Below are 19052 nucleotides of genomic sequence, written 5' to 3'. Positions count from 1 at the left end.
CTCTGATTTGCTGCTCACCAAGGATACATCCTTGTATGTCTGATTGATATTTTAAGAGTATATATGGGCACAAGAGACCTGCTTAGCAATGCATTTAGGCAGTGTTAGTAAAATGATGTGACAAAGTCCCTCTACTCTATCAGCTGGGTCCTGTCACAGCTTGAAGAACTGCATAATATTTAATACCATAGTATACTAAAGAATCTATAATGGAATTCTTCCTCCCTACAGTAAGACACTATTGCCAAGTAAACATATATCATGGTCAGGCCCAGGTCACTGCATACTGCTGTGAGATCTCCAGTGAGTGTGAATTGCAGTTATTGGTCAGGGCAGCAGAGATGTCGCACATTAAAGGGCACATTTACTTAGCTCGAGTGAAGGATTCGAATGAAAAATACTTCGAATTTCGAAATATTTTTTTGGCTACTTCGACCATCGCATTGGCTACTTCGACTATGACTTCAAATCGAGCGATTCGAACTAAAAATCGTTCGACTATTCGACCATTCGATAGTCGAAGTACTGTCTCTTTAAAAAAAAACTTTGATTAGCTACTTTGCCAGCTAAAACCTACCGAGCACCAATGTTAGCCTATGGGGACCTTCCCCATAGGCTTTCTAAGTAATTTCTGATCAAAGGAAAATCTTTCGATCGATGGATTAAATCCTTCGAATCGTTCGAACGAAATGCAGTAAATCCTTCTACTCTGATATTCGAAGTCGAAGGATTTTACTTCGATGTTCGAATATCGAGGGTTAATTAACCCTCTATATTCGACCCATAGTAAATGTGCCCCTCAGTGCTGCCATTAAGAATCTGTGTGGTTGCAGGTAGCATAAAGGGAAAATAAGAGTCATTTTTGCCACTGGCATATGGCGGCATACACATTCCTATACACATTCCGCAGTAATGCTGCTAATTATATAGTTTAAAAAAGCTATTTTGGGTGCCACTTTATACATCTGGGGTGCTGAAAATGTTAAATATCTCTCTCTCTCCCTATATGTTACTATACATTCCAAATTAAAAACCTCAAAGAGATTTCTGAAAATGTTTATTGCAGCAGATAGAGTGCTTTACCAAATGGGAAGAATGCTTGGTTTTATAAATCAATATACTTAGACATGCAGGTACTATTTATACAGTGCACTGTATTGTAGCAAGGTGAATACTGTATTTAAGTCATACATTGAAAATCTGCTAGAGAATCATTAGCAAGTACATTTACAGATGATATTTTCACAGCTTTTGTTAAGACTGAAGTAATTTGAGGCACATTAACACTTTTGCTCACACACGCAATAATATATTACCGTATATACTCGGGTATAAGCCAAGTTTTTCAGCCCCCAAAATATGCTGAAAAACTCTACCTCGGCTTATACTCTGGTCAAGCGCAAAAACGGTCGCCGGCGTCTAAGAATAGTCGCCGGCGTCTAAGAATAGTCGCCGGCGTCTAAGAATAGTCGCCGGCGCCTAAGAATAGTCGCCGGCGCCTAAGAATAGTTGCCGGCATCCAAGAATAGTCATCGGCGTCCAAGAATAGTCCCCAAGAATATTCGCCGGCATCCAAGAATGGTCGCTGGCATCCAAAAACGAGACGCTGGCACCTCCAATGGGAGCAGAAACCCTCAATTTTTTGATTGAAACTTACCAGAAGCTGCTGCATTTCTCACCCTAGGCTTATACTCGAGTCAATAAGCTTTCCCAGTTTTTGGAGGTAAAATTAGGTACCTCGTCTTATACTAGGGACAGCTTATACACGAGTATATATGGTAATTTAGCTCCCAGAGTGTGATTTTAAACTTGTGCACTTCACCTTTGCACCCGACATGGGAACTATTGCACATTGCTATGTGTGTCTGGAAAATACTTCTTTCACAAAACCACAATTTAAGCCTTACCTTAATAGCTGTGATGGGGCCCGCAAATCCCTCCTAATACGTCCCTTCAAATACCTATGTACTTGGAATTTTAGTTAAACAGCACAGGTGCAGCCAGGTATTCAGAGTCATTTATCCCAATTGACAACAGCTGTTTCAGTCTTATTAGATCTCAGCAGTGTAAGATTTGGAACAAAAGCTTTTGAACTGTAGGACATTCAGAGCAGGCATTAAGGGTAGACTCCCACTGTAAAGAAAATTCAGAAAAAGCTTTATTGAAACAGAAGGTATTCACATGCTTCCTGCTATTTTAATTAAACGTCAGTGTAAAGAGAAAAAAGTTAACAAGTGTTTGAAGGCAACTTGCAGAGCTTTATGATTATTATGTATTATGACCATTTATTGCCAACCCCAGGTAACTGGCATGCTTCACTGTTAAAGTAAATGATCCTAATATACACTGTCAAGAAGAAAGGAACAGCAATATAATAAGGCCTAGAATGAAAGGGGACTCTGACATCATGTTCCTGCTGTCCTGGGCTCTGGATTTTTTATTATTATTCCCTTTAACCTAGAAATCATCACTAGGAAAATAAAGATTAAATCAACACAGGGACATTTAATATCTACTAACAAAATTATTGATCTTAATATCTCCCCTTTTTGCAAAGGCTTCCATATCCAGTGGCTATTAATGCAATAACTAAAAGATTATATTTCAACCTGATTACTTTCTTTCAGTAATGTTATTCAATGCTTGGATAAACATACTCAATTTGAAAAGATAAAAAATATGGAACTTGAACATCATATGTAATATCAGGTTGTGATGGGTGCCTTAGGCTGTAATTATATTAGTTATTTCTAATAAATCACTTTTTTTACACATGAACCATGTTTGGAGTTACCTCTTTGCTAATAGATTATCCTCTCTTCTACTTGATCTGGACAGTGCACCAGGGCTCTCCATCTACTTTGTTGACTTCCTACTAACTTGGGATGCTTTCTATATAATTACATTTTGATAGGATCAGCTGAACTCTAGAATGAGGAATGACGAGAAAGGGAAGCGGTACCGTGTCTGCAGATGATCAGAACAAAGACTAATGCTGCACATGCAGAACAGTAAACAATAGTCAAGGTACTAAAACTGACACTGTGAGGAAGCAGAGATTGAATTTCCAGAATTGCATTAGGTATGATAAATTGTTACTTGTCACCTATCATTTTCTGCAGTTCATCATAGGTTGTAAAAATATTTTATGCAATGACATGAACGTATAACTCTTTAGCTCCAACAGGTAAAACTGCATTTAGGTTAAACATGCCTCTTACGCTGTTATCTATGAAATACAAAGATACAAAGGCTCTCCTTACATGCAATATTATATGCAGGCTACTCCCATATATACTACATTCCTTCTATATGCACTTGCTACTATACGGGTAACAACTTCAATATGATTCAGCATTTTCAACAATACATTTTAATATTTTATATTACATCAGGCTATGGTGTATTTTTAATAGATGGTAAATAAATAATGGAACAAGGTAAAGCTGAGCACACTCCCTCCTTTCCTCAGATGGCCTGCTGCACAATGTAAGAGGGTACGGCAACCCCCAAACAGGACATGCCCGTAGCGCAGCCTTTTCAGATGTATGCATTTATTTCAAATTGTGATATTAACATACACAATTTACAAATACTGTGCTTTTTCTGCTATTCTCTGACAGTTTGTATTATGCATATATACAGTGGTCATGAACAACAAGAAATGCTTCATAGACATAAGATCCCTTGAGCATATGAACAAGAGATTGCTTTTCATGCAATGGCAACACTGACTTCTTATTGCCGTTGATTGTGTTGCAATCCTCAGTTTTAGAAAATAACAATATTAATCCTTTTATCTTCATTGAATCCTAGACCTTGAGGAAGTTGCTATATATGTTCAAACAAAAGCCGGCACATAATTACTTGTGGGCCACCGCCAATTATACTCAGGGTTTGCTGTTTTTTTCTCCCAGGGAGAATTGCACAGTCTGATGTTTTATGCATTTGCTAAAGGCAACTGTTTATGTGAAATGATATCTCAGGAGAAATGATTGGTTGTTCACAGTCAACTTACAAAGAAATAAACATTAATGCAACATGCATATGAAAGTGTTTACATTTCTTAATGCACTTTGCTTCCTGACTAATCCTTCCCATACCTTCACAATGCAACCCAAGAAACATTTGTCATAATTAATAAAATTAAAGTGACCAAGAACTGGGAAAGGTCAACCCATGCGACTTATTTCTCCCTCTGCTGTGTTTCTTCAAACATTTTATATTTAATTCTTGAGGCTGATCTCTGGACTCCAGTCATTGTGTACAGGAATAATTCTATTCTCGCAGTCAAGGTCAGGTTAGCAACATATTTTTTATGAAAGTGCTCAGCATAATGACTATTTACACCTTCCATTCCATTGTCATTTAGCAACATTTTTTCTGCTGTTTTCTCAACCCTGTTGTTTATTCAGGATGCAATTTATGGACAGAAACTGCAAGGCTATTCTCTTAAGTGGTTATCAGTTCATTTACATTAGCTTATAGATACAATTTAAATCTACACTATATACTAAACAGAGTACCTAAACACCATTTTAATTACCTTTTCTAATTACCTATACTCGTATCAGAAGTGGATATTTTTGCTGTATTTAACCCTCCTTTATTTGACATGTTTAATTGCTTTAGACTGACAACCGAGAAAGGACAGAGAAGCAGTTAACAAGTAGTAATGACACAGATGTTCAGTTCCTAGTTACAAAATTTACAGACATCATACAATAAAGAGTATAAGAATAATATATGTTTCCTTCAATGGCTAAACACACACAACCACTTTTGTTATCCAAAATGTTGTATTACAGGGCCCACAACTGGCCGTTTATAATTGATTTGCTGCCCAGCACCATGGTATTTGCTTCTATGTTTACTATTCCATAGATTAACCATCTTTCTGCAATCATAAACAAACAAGATGCCTTTGCTATATCTTTGTAAATGTTTTTTATTGGCCTTGCTGATAATATCATTTTGTATCCCTTTGTATGTGAAATGCAAAATGCAGAATTAGCATATAAGAGGTAAAGTAACGCATGGCTGGAATACATGGAGTCATAGGTTATTTTCTTGATAGATTCAACAAAGGAAATAACCTTAAGAACGTAGACTCAAGAGGAAAGAGACATTTTTTCCATAAAGAATAATGTTTTGTAAGTTGAATTAGTATGAACAGTCATTCTGAGGTTTGGTGTAGAACCGAAGATGCTGGATATAGCCATATGGGAAAACTGGTTTGCTATGTGTCAGTTATAGTAATCTATAGCACTAAAATGTACTGGTAACCTATTAATTTATTTGTTACTGTGGGTTACAGCAACGGGGCAAATTTAGTGCATTTTACTATACTGTATATAGGCAGGGTCGTTTTTATACATAGCTACCCTAGGGCCTGTGCCTAAGGACAACAGCTTTTGGGGGCAGGCACTGATTTGTGGAGAGGCCACCAAGGCCCGGGCCTAGGGCGGCTGGATTTTAGGGGGCAGCATGCTGCCCAAACACAGCCACATTGGTTCAGAAACACTGGGGATGTGCAAGAGATACAGTAGCTTTTTACATTCCACATTTTTAAATTTCCCCATTTTTCCAAATAAAAGGGAGGGGACGGTGCCCGTATATTTCCTAATTTTTTGCAAAATAATTTTTTTTAAAAAAGGGTGAGGGGTGCAGGGTCCAGTTCAGAGCACTGGAAGTGACGTCACAAAAAGTGCACTTGACATCATTTCACATGTCAGGGTGGACGCTCTACGGTTCAGTGCTTAGATATAGGCATATTTACTAAACTCTGAATGTGAAAATCCCGAAAAATTTGTGATTTTTAGTATAAAATCGGACTTTTAAAAAATCACAAATTTTTGGGAATTTATTATACCCCAAGGATGGAAAATGTCCAAATCAGAAAATCCAGCATCTCAGACGTGTTGAGGTTGCCTATAAGTCAATAGGAGAAGTCCCAATGATTTTTTGATATGCACTGTGTTTCGTGCAATACCCCGAAGATTTTCGGAGTTTTCAGGAAAAAGCATACAAAATCTGTGTTTTCAGGTGAAAAATCCGAAAAAATGTTGAAATTCAGATTTTTTCCCACAAACAACATTTTCAGGAAAATCTAATAGTAAACAAGCGGAAAGAACTGGCAGAACATGTTGAGATAAATTCGGACTTTGAGAAATACAGTGAGTAATATTTTAAGATTTTTTATGATTTTATTTTTATCAATAACTTAAAGCTATTTTTAATTTAAACTACTAAAATAAGTTTATATCAGAGAAACATAACATGAAGAGGAAAAAATCAAATATGATATCCAAGTTTACAGGATTTGACAGATTGTCTGATGTAACAGTTAGAAGACTCAAATTAGACCTCGGAGATTTATAGGAGAGTTGTTACTGTTTTAAGCTAGGTTTCCTATGAGACCAGTTCAAACTCTACATTAAGATAAAACTGTGACAAAGGAATGGAACTAAATAGAGCATAATTAGGACTTGATTTATGAAAGAAATGAGTTAGTTAAAAACAAAGTGGGTAAGAAAAAAATTTAAATGATGACCTTGCCCTATAGGCTACAGTGTTACAGTATAGACTCATAAAGAATTCATAAAGCTTTGCACCACAGCACATTCTTTTAAAGAATTTTTCTAAAATGGTACGTTAAAGTTACTTTAAATAAAAAATCAAGAAAGGTTTCTTTAAATCGCAACAAGGTTTATGAAGAAATAAAAAGAATATCTAAAGATCTAGGTGTACTTATGATCAGTTATAAATGAAACAAAAAGCTTAGTCTTTGGAAATGAAATTCCTATAGAAAGATCTTATTATTCTGACCTTTTATAATGGAAATTAAAATCAATCCTGTAAGTCAGCATACTAAAAGAATCCATTTAAGAGAAACTGGCAGTCTCCAAGGTTTGTATTTCTCATGCAGACAGCAAGAACAGAATGCAAAAAAATAAATAAATAAAAGAATAATATGGACAATTTGCATAATATTTGAATACCAAAAGCAAATCTGAGACTACAGTATATGCACTTGATTATACCATTTAGGTGGTCTGAGAATATCTCAAGTATGTATTTTATCAAAAGTGGGGGGGGGGGGCAGAGCAAGGGTTAGAGTAACTTTACACATTATTTTATTATTATTAATTTATATAGCATCTACATATTCCATAGCACAGAGGTTATACATTATTCAGTCCCTGTCCTAGTGATGTTAAAAATGTAAGGTCCCTTTCACATTTACACACAACATGGACAATTTTTCAGGAACCAGTTCACCTGCCTATATGTTTTTGGAGTGTGGGAGTACCCAGAAAAAAACCTACTTGCAGATAGTACCCTGGCTGGAATGGACCCCAGTATCGCAGTGCTAATCTTTGTACTAATGTGCTGCCTAATCCTACATTATTATGAAATGTTTTATATATATCTATCTATCTATCTATCTATCTATATATATATATATATATATATATATATATATATATATATATATATATATATATATAGATAGATATAGATATATATATAGTTTTATTTATATTTCAGAGGTTATGTATGTGACATATGTGCGTATGTGACTGTATGCATACAGTATGTTTATTTAGACAGCCAAATTCGTAAAACCGCTGCGAAAATTCGCCAGCATCAAAAAAAAAAAAAGGACACCGGCAATAAATTCCATGGCATTTTTAGCTTTAGAGGAATAGTTTATATTATAGTTTATCAGTGGCGGAACTACCGGGGGAGCAGGGGGTGCGAGCGGGCCAGGGCCCGCACCCCCTCAGGGCCCCCCGGCAGTCCGCGCGGCGCATATTCCTGGCCAGTTTCCGGGTGTACGGAGGGGGGCGGGGGCCCGGCTGCACGTCCTGCGCCAGGGCCCGCCCCCCTCTAGTTACGCTTCTGTAGTTTATTATATATCATAAGCAGGGTTTAATCTTGGTTTCAAAAACCTCTAAAATTACCAAAAAAGGGGACTAACAGAAAATAGGCCTCCCTGTATAACATGAGTTTCCCTGGATAAATACATGTCAACGCTGAGTGGAATATAAAAAGCAAACATCCACAGAAAGGGAGGGTAATAGATAAAAAATCTGAATGACAGAATGCAGGCACATTGCAGAAAACGCCAACAAGGATGAAACACAGAAATAACTGTAATATAGGATCTTTCAAGATCTTTGGTGTTATATATAAGAAACGTAAGCTAAAGGCACACCCATGTACCCACAATGACAAGGAAAGCCTGCATAGCATAACCCCCATTTGACTGGGCACATCAAATCATTTCTGATACTATAGGTCATACCAATATTTTTTTCTCTCAGAATTCAGTTTTCCCTTTCAAAACATTTCTTATATCAAGCAGCAGGGGACTGTGGGGAGGCAGTCACTTGTGAGCTAACATTTGAATAAAACGCATTTTTGTGGGTAGTGGTCGGCCACAGCTTTTATTAAAACCAAAACCGATAACGCTGTCCTTGCCATGTTATACCAAGCCCAGGTTACCACAGATGCCCGTCGCAATGGGCATGTAAAGGGAAAAACCTATTGACCATACCCAAATGGCAAGGATCAAAAACAATTACCCGCAAACAGCTAACAATAATAACTGACTTCTGTGACTTCTATAGTCTGATGGCCACAGAAGCATAAAAGCAACAAATGGAAGTTGAAAAACTATTCTCAGCCAGCTATATTTTAAATTGGGGCCGTTATTTAGAAATATAATTATTTTAAAAAGAAAATATAGCTCACATCATGAAAGGATTGCAGGTAGTAAATATGGAAGGATTATTGATAGCCCTGGAAGTGTACATATGTCAATAAAAGTACCTTCTCTGTTTCCATAGAAACTATTCTGTCAAGGAATGGATTAGCATTTATCCTTTAAATCGGTTTGCGTTATATATTAGCTTGATTTTCATAAATATATATTCATACTTACATTAAAAGCTTTTTTTATAACAATTTCACTCAGAAAAACTTCCTTACTCACACAATACATGTTAAACATATAAGTGCAGTATAAACATTTTACTCTACCCCCCTAAGAATTTCATGGAACTTTTTAAAAATAGAAATGTTACAAAATGTCCATAGAGTTTACAGATACAAATACAGTACTCCTCTATCGAATGCTTACCCTGCTGGTCCAGTGGCTTGTCCTGTGGCATGCAGGGATGCCCGCCGTGCCTTTGGCGGAGACGCCTGCTGCATGTGTCCGGTTCTAGTTCTGTGAATCCTGCCTGCTATTACTGGTTTTGACCCATGCCTGCCTGTGACTTCTCTGATCTCTCCTACCCTGACCCTTGCCTGCCTGCCTGATTACTCTGACCTTTTCTAATCTGACCTTTTGCCTGTCCGCTGACTTTTCTATGCTCTCCAATCCTGATTCCGGCCTGTCTGACTATTCTCTACTCTGCTTGTGCTGGCCCGGCCCGCCTGTTCCAGGCTATCCTGGCTTCCTAGTGGCGTTCTTCCATCCTGTATCCTTGGAGAGACGATCGTGTCCCTTTGCTTGTCCAGAACCTGTAGCTTTGCTCCTCTCTTAGTAAGATCTGGCGGCATCCAATTAGCTGAGGGCTGCTTCCGAGGTGAAAGGCGGCTGTTAAAGGCAGAAGCAAGGACCGAGACCCGGGAGCTTAGCACTGGTTCTGGATTTAGGGTGCCGTTCGTGACAACTCCATACTGAGTAAAGAAATCAAAATCCCTGTGCATTCTGATTTTCACAAATGTGATTACTTTGAGCAGATGAAGTAAATTACGGATCCGCACACACTATATCTTCAAGCAGATGGGGGTTAACCCCAGTTTATTGTGCCACCACTAAGATCAACGTTTCGGGGGGGTTTACCCACCCTTCATCAAGTGGGTAAACCCCCCCGAAACGTTGATCTTAGTGGTGGCACAATAAACTGGGGTTAACCCCCATCTGCTTGAAGATATAGTGTGTGCGGATCCGTAATTTACTTCATTTGACTTCAGGGACCTTGCCGGGTTCACGGAGACCCAGCACCACTGGAAGCAGAGGAGTAAATACACAGGAGTGCGGTGGTGAGAATTTTATTACTTTGAGCAGACCTTTAGAAAGATTTGCTTGATTTATAGAAAGCAACAAATTAAAAAACCTTCCTTAAAACTAAAACAAAGATTGAGCATGTTAGTATAACTTTAAAGACCTCGATCTGGAAACAAAATAAGCCAGAAAATAAGATGGATGTTCCATTTGCAACTAAATAAATAGAATCATTTAATTAAATTACAAGTGTAATTAAGGAACACAGACACTTTAGAAACAAGTCTTCCTTCATCGCTATGAATTGCTTCACACCAATAATTGAGCTGCAACAATTTAATGCAGGCAATGTTCCACAAGTCCTAGAGGAACAAACACCTGCAACACTTTTCTTCTGCAATTATCCAGAGTGCAAAATAAAAATGCTTGCTTCCTCTTCATGGTAAGGGAGCATTTGATGTTGTAATCAACATGTTAAGTATTCACAAAGGTAAATTATGGAGACTGCAACAGCTGATGAGGAGTTAGGGCTTTTTAGTGTGTGAAAAATGTTGTTGCTGCATGGACCTGAGTGTCACCAGAACATCGTCAATCTGTCACACCGTGTAAATATACAGTATTTCACAGCTGGAGAAAGCCATATGTTTGATGCTTGTAATAATGACAAATTGCCTAATTGTGCAAAGGAATCAGGAGCCAAGGATTATCTACATAAGCATATTTGACTACCTTGCTTTATGGTTAAAATGTAATTATTTTACGTAAAGCTTAAAATAAACAAATTTAATAGAAATAAACGTTATTTATATTTTAATAACGCTTTATTTTATATTTTAAAACTAAGCATGATATTTATTTTCTAAATCTGGAAAAATAATCTAATTTTGGCCAGAAGGGATGGGAGCCTGGGGAATTTAAATATATTTAAAATTTAACAGAAAAATAAAAATTATTTCTTACATGTGTACAGTTTATGAACTTATTTAAAGATCTTGAATGTGAATAATATATAATCTACTCCTCCTTTATTACACTGACATAGCAATCACTACATCTTGCACATTTCGTCTTTCCCAACCCTCTTCACTGTCTATTATTTTGCTTAGTTTGGGTTTAGGTGAGTGCAGAGTATTAAATGTTAAGCTGATCAACGTAAAATTGCTTTGCTCAATTAAGATGTTAGGAAAGGATTTGGAATGATTTTATATTGTGACAATAAATCAGATGACAGATAGTATAGGACTGGCCAGACCAGGGATGTATTTGTCATGGTTGGACAGCTTTAAAATATTTTAATACATGGACAAATTATACATATTGTTTAAAGGGGTATTATTAGATCAATATAGTGATATGGGAGGGTCCAGAGGATCTCTTTTTCTCTTTGTATTGATTTTGTGGTTGTGCACTAGTTGTAGCCCTGCTTTATGATTTAAAACAGCATTTGCTGTATGTGATTGGTTCCTCCATCAAGTCCAAAAGTGTTACTGTTACTTTAATGAGTGCCCTATTTTTCTAGCATCTGTTTGTTTTCCATCCTTCAGATGTACAGAAATTAGTTATATACAGTACATGCATAAGCCTGATCTGGAGGTTGTCTTGTACTTAGTGATTAACAATGACTTGTACTAACAGAAACAATTTGCTATGCAAAGCACTACTTTCCAAATATTTTATGTCCATTCACAACCAATTTGCTGTTAAAATGGTGCTGAATTGAATTTGATTCACTGTGATTCATGGATGATTTGCTCATCTCTATATCAGTCTACTTGAGAGCTCTCTCTTACAGGATTTCTAATGGTCTGAAAGAGGCAATGATTTAAGGTTCATAGCAATAATAAAATCATGTTTGCACCATTTGACAAAACCATGTAATTTGTTTGGGTCTCTCTGTAATGGCATTGCAGCACCTGATGTGTTTGAAGTGTGAATATATTTTTTTTAGTTTCTGAGCATTGTTAAAGGATATTCATCACATATGCAATTTAAATTACCTGCTAGACCTTAACATATTCATCATTATGAAATATTGCTGCATTTTTTAAAGTAACTTCAATAAGCAGCTATGCCAAGAGAGTACATGGACGGTCCATCTCCATGGGGGATATTATTTATTTCTCTAGGAAACTGAAAATGTTCATTTTAATTGAACCTATTCCTAAGCTTCACATATGGATTACTAAAACATATTTCCAATAAGGCATGTTTGTACAGACCAAATCAGGGTGGAATTAAATAGCCAGTTAGAAGCCATTCATTTTCTTGCCCCCAGCCTGATGCAGAATTTAAATGTGCTGACATTTAAATCATGTTCAAAATATCTGCATTATAATCTATATTATTACTTCTTTCTCAGCTCTTGACTGATGTAATGTAAGTATAAGGTCCCACTACCAATTTACGAACAGAGTTCTGTCTTTTTGTTTTCACAATTTTTTATTTTACAGTTAGAGTTGTAGTATTTCTGGTCAGGTGATCTCTGAAGCAGCACACAGACCATCACAAAATTGTGGTTCAAGGCAATAGATGTAAAAGGGCAATAATTATTAGTTTGGTAATATTCTTGAATATACCACTTAATTTGATATAAATGACTGATTATGTATTAATTTTGGGGGTATAGTTTTCCTTTAAACACCAATTATTACCAGTGTGAGAGGTAATAGGTCCTACAGGTCTAACAACTATAATGATGTGTTCTGCTCTATACTTTCTATCTCTCAGGTTAGTACCCATTGTTATTGCCATATAATCCAGTAGGTGGCATAATAGGTTCCTATAGAGATCCTGTTGTCTTCTCAATTCATTGAAGCAATGTGGACTTTTTTAGAATCCTTCCCAGTTAAAAAGGAGATGGGGAAAACCATTTTACCTATCTTTTATTCTCATACCTGTTTTTTAGTCTATATAAATAATTAACATTTTTGTACAAAAGCTGCAGTGGTTTTTCACGCTTTCTTTTTGCACAGGACACATCTCAATACCTCCCAAAAGCTGATAAAGCATAAATGTTTTGCCAGAGACTGGGAATGAGCCAGGGCCTGTGGAGTGAAGCTTTGTAAAAGCTATATACGTATTGTACAAATTACAATATTGAATTTGATCAGTAGCAGTCCATTTACCAACACACATAAGCCAGTTGAAATTTTGAAGGCCAAATTTAGAACTGGGATAAATATTTGATGCATTCAAAGCTGTCGTAGAAATAATGTGCATCAAATGAATATTCGTGCCTACAGTGGATGCTTTATATACATATTTTTAATTACTTTTGAAAGTATATAGCCATTACCTGCTTGTGCATGGTTAATTCAAAATCATGTTGGATTTTTTTTTGTGAGGGCTGTACACAAATAAATTATAAATTGAATGTATAATTAAAGCCACAATTGCTAGGAGAAAGACTAACAATTATTGTCAGTTGTGAATATATGAAATCAAATTAAATAGCACAATTGATAAAAAACAAGATTAATGGTGGAGAAATACAAAATGATAGTTTACTATCTGAAAGAAAATAAGCTTAGATAAAGATGGGCATAGATTAGTCACCAAAGATTATAAACACGGGCATGGAAAATTTGAATGAAAAAATTATCTATATAAAGAATATGTTGGCATTGTATAAATAATAATAATAGAAGCTGAAGGAAGTTTGACTGAGCTTTAGCGTGCACAAGAAAAATCCTTGCATCCAAATTAAAAGGTCAAATAGGAAAAAGAATTGGTCTTTAATTATTGGTAGATTGGATAAAGCAGCTGGGGAGTCATTTATAAAAGACAAAGAATAGAATTGTAACCAGTGATTTGTTTGTAATTTAGAATTGGAGTTTAAGTTAAACAAGTTGTGTTTCATTATAAAGAAATGGATCAACTGCAATGCTATGCAAAAGTTACATTAGCAGGATCATAGCTGGCGCATCCAAAAGAAACTGGATTAAGTTGAGTTTTATGGTGGAAGAATCCGTTACGTTTAGAGTAATGTGAATTTTTTTAAACTCTAATAAATTGGATTTTATTCACAATGCAAATGTTATTTATGAAAAAATTCAAACGTCTAAACTTTGATCGAAATAGTCCTGACCCAAAGACTCAAATGGAATTTGAATTGAGTCTTCCTATGAAAAGAAAAACAACTTTTGTGCGTCAAATCTTTTTTGACACTTTTTTTGTGATGCACAACATTTTTTTTTCTTTCAAAACTTGGTGAAAATTTGGCTCATCACTGCTATTAACATCTTCAAATAGTTCAAATGACCTCTGTCATTGACTTCTACATGAACTTGGCAGGTTTTAGGTGGAGAATATTCAAATTAGAACTGTTTCCAGGGTCGAGGTGTGATGATTATCACATTCGAATTTAAATTTGAGTTGGTGCTTTTAAATTAGAATTTGTTTTTGAACAAAAAAATTAGAAAATTCAAATTTACCATCCTAACCTTAGTAAAACTACCGCTTAGATGAGGAAAACCCTTGCTATTACTATTATTTTAGATGAGCAAACTTTTGGCGTTTCATTGCAAACTGCAAAAAACCGCAGAAAGCTTGCAATTTCCCTAAAAGTCAATGGGAAGGAGAAATTCTTCCCATCAGTCCCTAGAACATTAAGTACAAGGTATTGTTTTATTGTTACAGAAAAATGGAAATCATTAGTAAAATATATGCAAAATGACATTTCAATATTTTGGAGGTTTCTGGATAATGGTTCAATAGAATGATCCCACACCTATAATATGAATTCATTAAACCTTTATTTACTGTAGGGTGCTTTGGGCTTTAAATGTGTCATTTAAGTATTCCAAAAGTAAAAATGACAGACAGATAATAGATAGATAGATAGATAGATAGATAGATAGATAGATGATAGATAGAAATAGAAGATAGATGTAGAAGATGTTAAAATTCAATTTTGTTATCTATATCTATGATTTGCATTAAAATTGGAAGGAAATGAAATGTTTCAAGTAAATAAATGGCTTACAAGTTTAGCACCACTAATCCATCCTGTTAATTACTGTTCATCAAGGCTTTTGACAACTCAAGGTAATGTATTATGGAAAACAGAAAGATGATGTCAAAGGCTGCCCTTGTTTTTCCAGGCGATTATCATTTGTTTATGTACAGTCAAGCACAACTTATCCTTCAGTAAAAATGCTTTAGTGTTTCTGATTTAGTAAGAAAAAAAGAAAGGAAACTGCATGCTCAGCTTGTTTCCTACTGCAAAAGAGAACAGCTCCAGCATTGCTTATTAATTGTAAATCGTGCAGAGGATCTCAGATGCTGAAGAACAGTTAGATGTTTTGCAACCAGTCATTTCATGCATGCTTATAGGAATCATGTGGGTAATATACTGTAGAGATGAAGCAAGGTTGAACAGAGTGCTTAATGCAAGTCAAGTCCTTTCAGAAGAGCATTCTCGGTGAAGCTGACACTGATTCTATAGAACTGGGTGATGGACTGAGAACTTTCACCATACTTAAATATCATGGTTACTTCTCAAATTGAGTTGGCTCCTTAAGTGTATTAAATATTTCAGAATGAGCTCCCACACTTTCACTGCCTAGCATTACATCAAGCAGAGAAGCAATATAGAGTTTGATGTATATTTTCTTATATGAATGACAGGTTAAATGTAATAAGAGCAACATGCATGGCAATTTCCAAGTAAATGAATCAGAAATTGATTAAAAGCAATATCCCTCTAACCGCCTGGCCTTTTAGAACTTATTCCAGTTCAAGTCATGTGCATTTATTATGGTACTCAAAAGGGCTAACTTACGAGTCAAGTGTAAGGTGCAGAATTCACATGCAGTTCACCATGTAGCATTATTTCCCAGAATTCAAGTGTAAATATGAGACCCCACAAAGTATTGCTTATGTATAAGATTTACCAGCGTGTATACTAATTTGCATGCTCATTTGGAAAATTGCACACAGTTTGCATCTGTATTTTTATTGCATAACGTAGTTGCAAATTATACCATATTGAGTATGACTGTACTGGCAGCACTAGATGCAACTTTAGCTGTGTAAAATAAATGGCAAATTTATCAAGGTGTGTGTGATTTTATGTTTAACCATGTTAAATGCCAGATTTGACGCTGTTATTTTACATCACTTCCAGAGGAAGCAATTCTAAGAAAAAACACATAAAAATATGCAGTTTTTTATTCTCCTCCTGTTTTTTTACACAGCATAATACATATGCTTCTTAGTGTGCAATTCGTGTAGGTGCAAGATCTAAAAACATTTCCCATATTTTCAGAAAAATATGTTAACAATTTGGGTAACTTATCAAAGCATTTCCCCCACTTCTCCTATGAAATTTTTCTTTCAACCAGTTTTCTTTAAGTCTAAACTCTTGAAAACGTGTTTATCCTTGGGGCCAAAAACTTTCCTGACAACTAGAGCTGTTCACTGGAGGTACAATTTGCAAAATACATTTTTATTCCCAATATTTGACAACTCTGGTATTTTATCTGAAATTAGAATGAGCACATCCTATACTAAATTTGAAGTGTAAAAAATATAAGTACTAATTGTTGTCAATTTTGACAGTAATAAAAGCCATTTAGGGAAGTAGTCATGTATAAATATAACTGATTCAATCATGGTATCTAGTGATTATGCTTGTACACTTATATATATGGCTGTATACATTTACACACAGAGACAATGCTTTCTACATTGTAGTTTATGGTACATAAGGGCTGCAAATAATAGAATTGTTCACTCAAGCACGTCATTATGCAGAGCAACACCAGTAACCTTTATGGACAATAAGGTATGCTGGTTTCCCTTGAGTTAAAATGAATACACCATTAAAGCCAGATCTGCAAGGAGCTTGTATGTTCTCTCGTGCTTGAGTGGGTTTCCTCCACACTGTAAAAACTTACAGACAGGTTAACTGGGACCTATTTAGTAAACTTTGTAATCTCCACCGGGACAGGGACTGATATACATAATCTCTGTAAAAGTGCTGCAGAATATTTATTTTGTATATAAATAAAGGATAATAATAATAAATATTGGACTCAAAAGATTGCAGGACTATGCTTAAGGGATGCAGTAAGGAGGGAGAGCAAGAAAACATCTAACACTGTCTTAATGGTAGATGTGTGTAGCAGTACGCCAGAGAGGGAAAGTCTTCTGTGGGTACAGATTATCTTGCCTGGTTTTAAGAATATGTTTGCATATAATTAATATATTTGTCAGTTTCACATTAAATACATGCAATAAAGCCTGTTTATTGAGTTAATTGTTACATTGTGAAGATATTATTTAAGCACATTTGCCTTAACAACACGATATTGAGGCCAGAGTAAATAAGAAGAGAACAGCACAGCTGATGAATCCACTTCTCTGGTGAGATGCGTAAGAAGCTTGCTGATCGATCTTCTCCTGTAGTTTATCTCATGAGTAAAATAGATTGCGAGGATCACACATAGGATTGCAAATTCTATGTATTGATCGCAAAGCACAATTTTTTTTACTGCTCAATGTCCCTACTGTGCCCACAACACTGCATTATTTGTGTCTGCTTAGTCAGGACTCTATCGGCTTTTTATTTCGTTTCTTCTTTTCTTGACATATTCAAGTGATTGATCAACATTTCATTCCTTTGTTACTTGTCATAATAATAACCAGCACTGTTAATATTGTACTATTATGACTGTACTTTTCCTGTGGGCAGTAATCATATTATAAATGGTCAGTGATCTACATGGAGTGTAAAAATAAGTTAAAATATATACAGGATAAAATAAATTCTAGAATCTTAAACATACTAGGGAAAATATCTCATGGTGATCCAATAACTCAGGGCTATAACTATGACAACCATTTTCATAATCCCAGCCCTTCTACCAGTATGTATCCACCAATCCCTGTTTGTAAGATTTGAAATTGCTTATTTTACAGTTTCTTTATGTGCTGAAATAGTTACAGTTGCATGTGGAATGTTTCAGCTAAAATGGGAAGTAGTTACCTTGAATTTTGGGGCTCTGTACAATGCTGTCCTGGTCAATTCAGTTTTCAGCCTTAAATATATAACATTCAGTTTGAAACAGTACATTTTCTAAGGTACACTATTTCTTGTTCTGTGGGACATTATTCTAAGAGTCTTAAAGGGATACTGTCATGGGAAAATACATTTTTTTCAAAATGAATCAGTTAATAGTGCTGCTCCAGCAGAATTCTGCACTGAAATCCATGTCTCAAAAAAGAAAACAGATTATTTTTATTCAATTGTGAAATCTGACATGGGGCTAGACATATTGTCAATTTCCCAGCTGCCCCAAGTCATGTGACTTGTTGCTCTGATAAACTTCAATCACTCTTTACTGCTGTTCTGCAAGTTGGAGTGATATCACCCCCTCCCTCCCCCCCCCAGCAGCCAAACAAAAGAACAATGGGAAGGTAACCAGATAGCAGCTCCCTAACACAAGATAACAGCTGCCTGGTAGATCTAAGAACAACACTCAATAGTAAAAAACCATGTCCCACTGAGACACATTTAGTTACATTGAGAAGGAAAAACAGCAGCCTGCCAGAAAGCATTCCTCTCCTAAAGTGCAGGCACAAGTCACATGACCAGGGGCAGATGGGAAATTTACAAAATGTCTAGTCCCATGTCAGATTTCAAAATTAAATATAAAAAAATCTGTTTCCTCTTTTGAGAAATGGATTTCAGTGCAGAATTTTACTGGAGCAGCACTATTAACTGATGCGTTTTGAAAAAAACATGTTTTTTGATGACATGATCCCTTTAAGCAGTGCTTAAATATTCCAGACAAAGGAATGCAATGAGCCCTGTTTTTATCATAATATTGTTCTGTATATTTGGAAACTTCAGAATGTTAGGGTTTCACCAGAAAATGGGTGGAGGTATTGTTGACATGTATTTAAATTACAGTATATCCATAACTAGGTGTGACCAGTACATATTAGGGGAATAAGATATATTGTCCCACTGATAAAAAAAATATTTGGGAGGTGCAAAACTAGAAATAAAATATGGTATTAATCC

The 19052-nt window shown here is 35.8% G+C and overlaps 1 protein-coding gene across 13 annotated transcripts in view; it reads right to left on the bottom strand.

The window, feature by feature from the left end:
* Window positions 1-19052, bottom strand: part of dab1.S (Dab, reelin signal transducer, homolog 1 S homeolog) — a 433928-nt gene that overhangs the window by 340554 nt on the left and 74322 nt on the right. For 12 of the 13 annotated variants that reach the window (XM_041561400.1, XM_041561404.1, XM_041561396.1 and 9 more), the window contains exon 2: window positions 1908-2133. The exons of the other annotated variant lie outside the window; for it this stretch is intronic. The gene's annotated coding sequence lies outside the window, so the exon portion shown is untranslated. The remainder of the gene's footprint in view (window positions 1-1907; window positions 2134-19052) is intronic. 13 annotated transcript variants of the gene reach the window in all.

Source organism: Xenopus laevis, chromosome 4S, assembly GCF_017654675.1.
Source record: "Xenopus laevis strain J_2021 chromosome 4S, Xenopus_laevis_v10.1, whole genome shotgun sequence".
NCBI classification, from domain to species: domain Eukaryota; kingdom Metazoa; phylum Chordata; class Amphibia; order Anura; family Pipidae; genus Xenopus; species Xenopus laevis.
The sequence above is the reverse complement of the archived record's forward strand: the minus strand, read 5'-3'. Positions and strand labels throughout refer to the sequence as shown.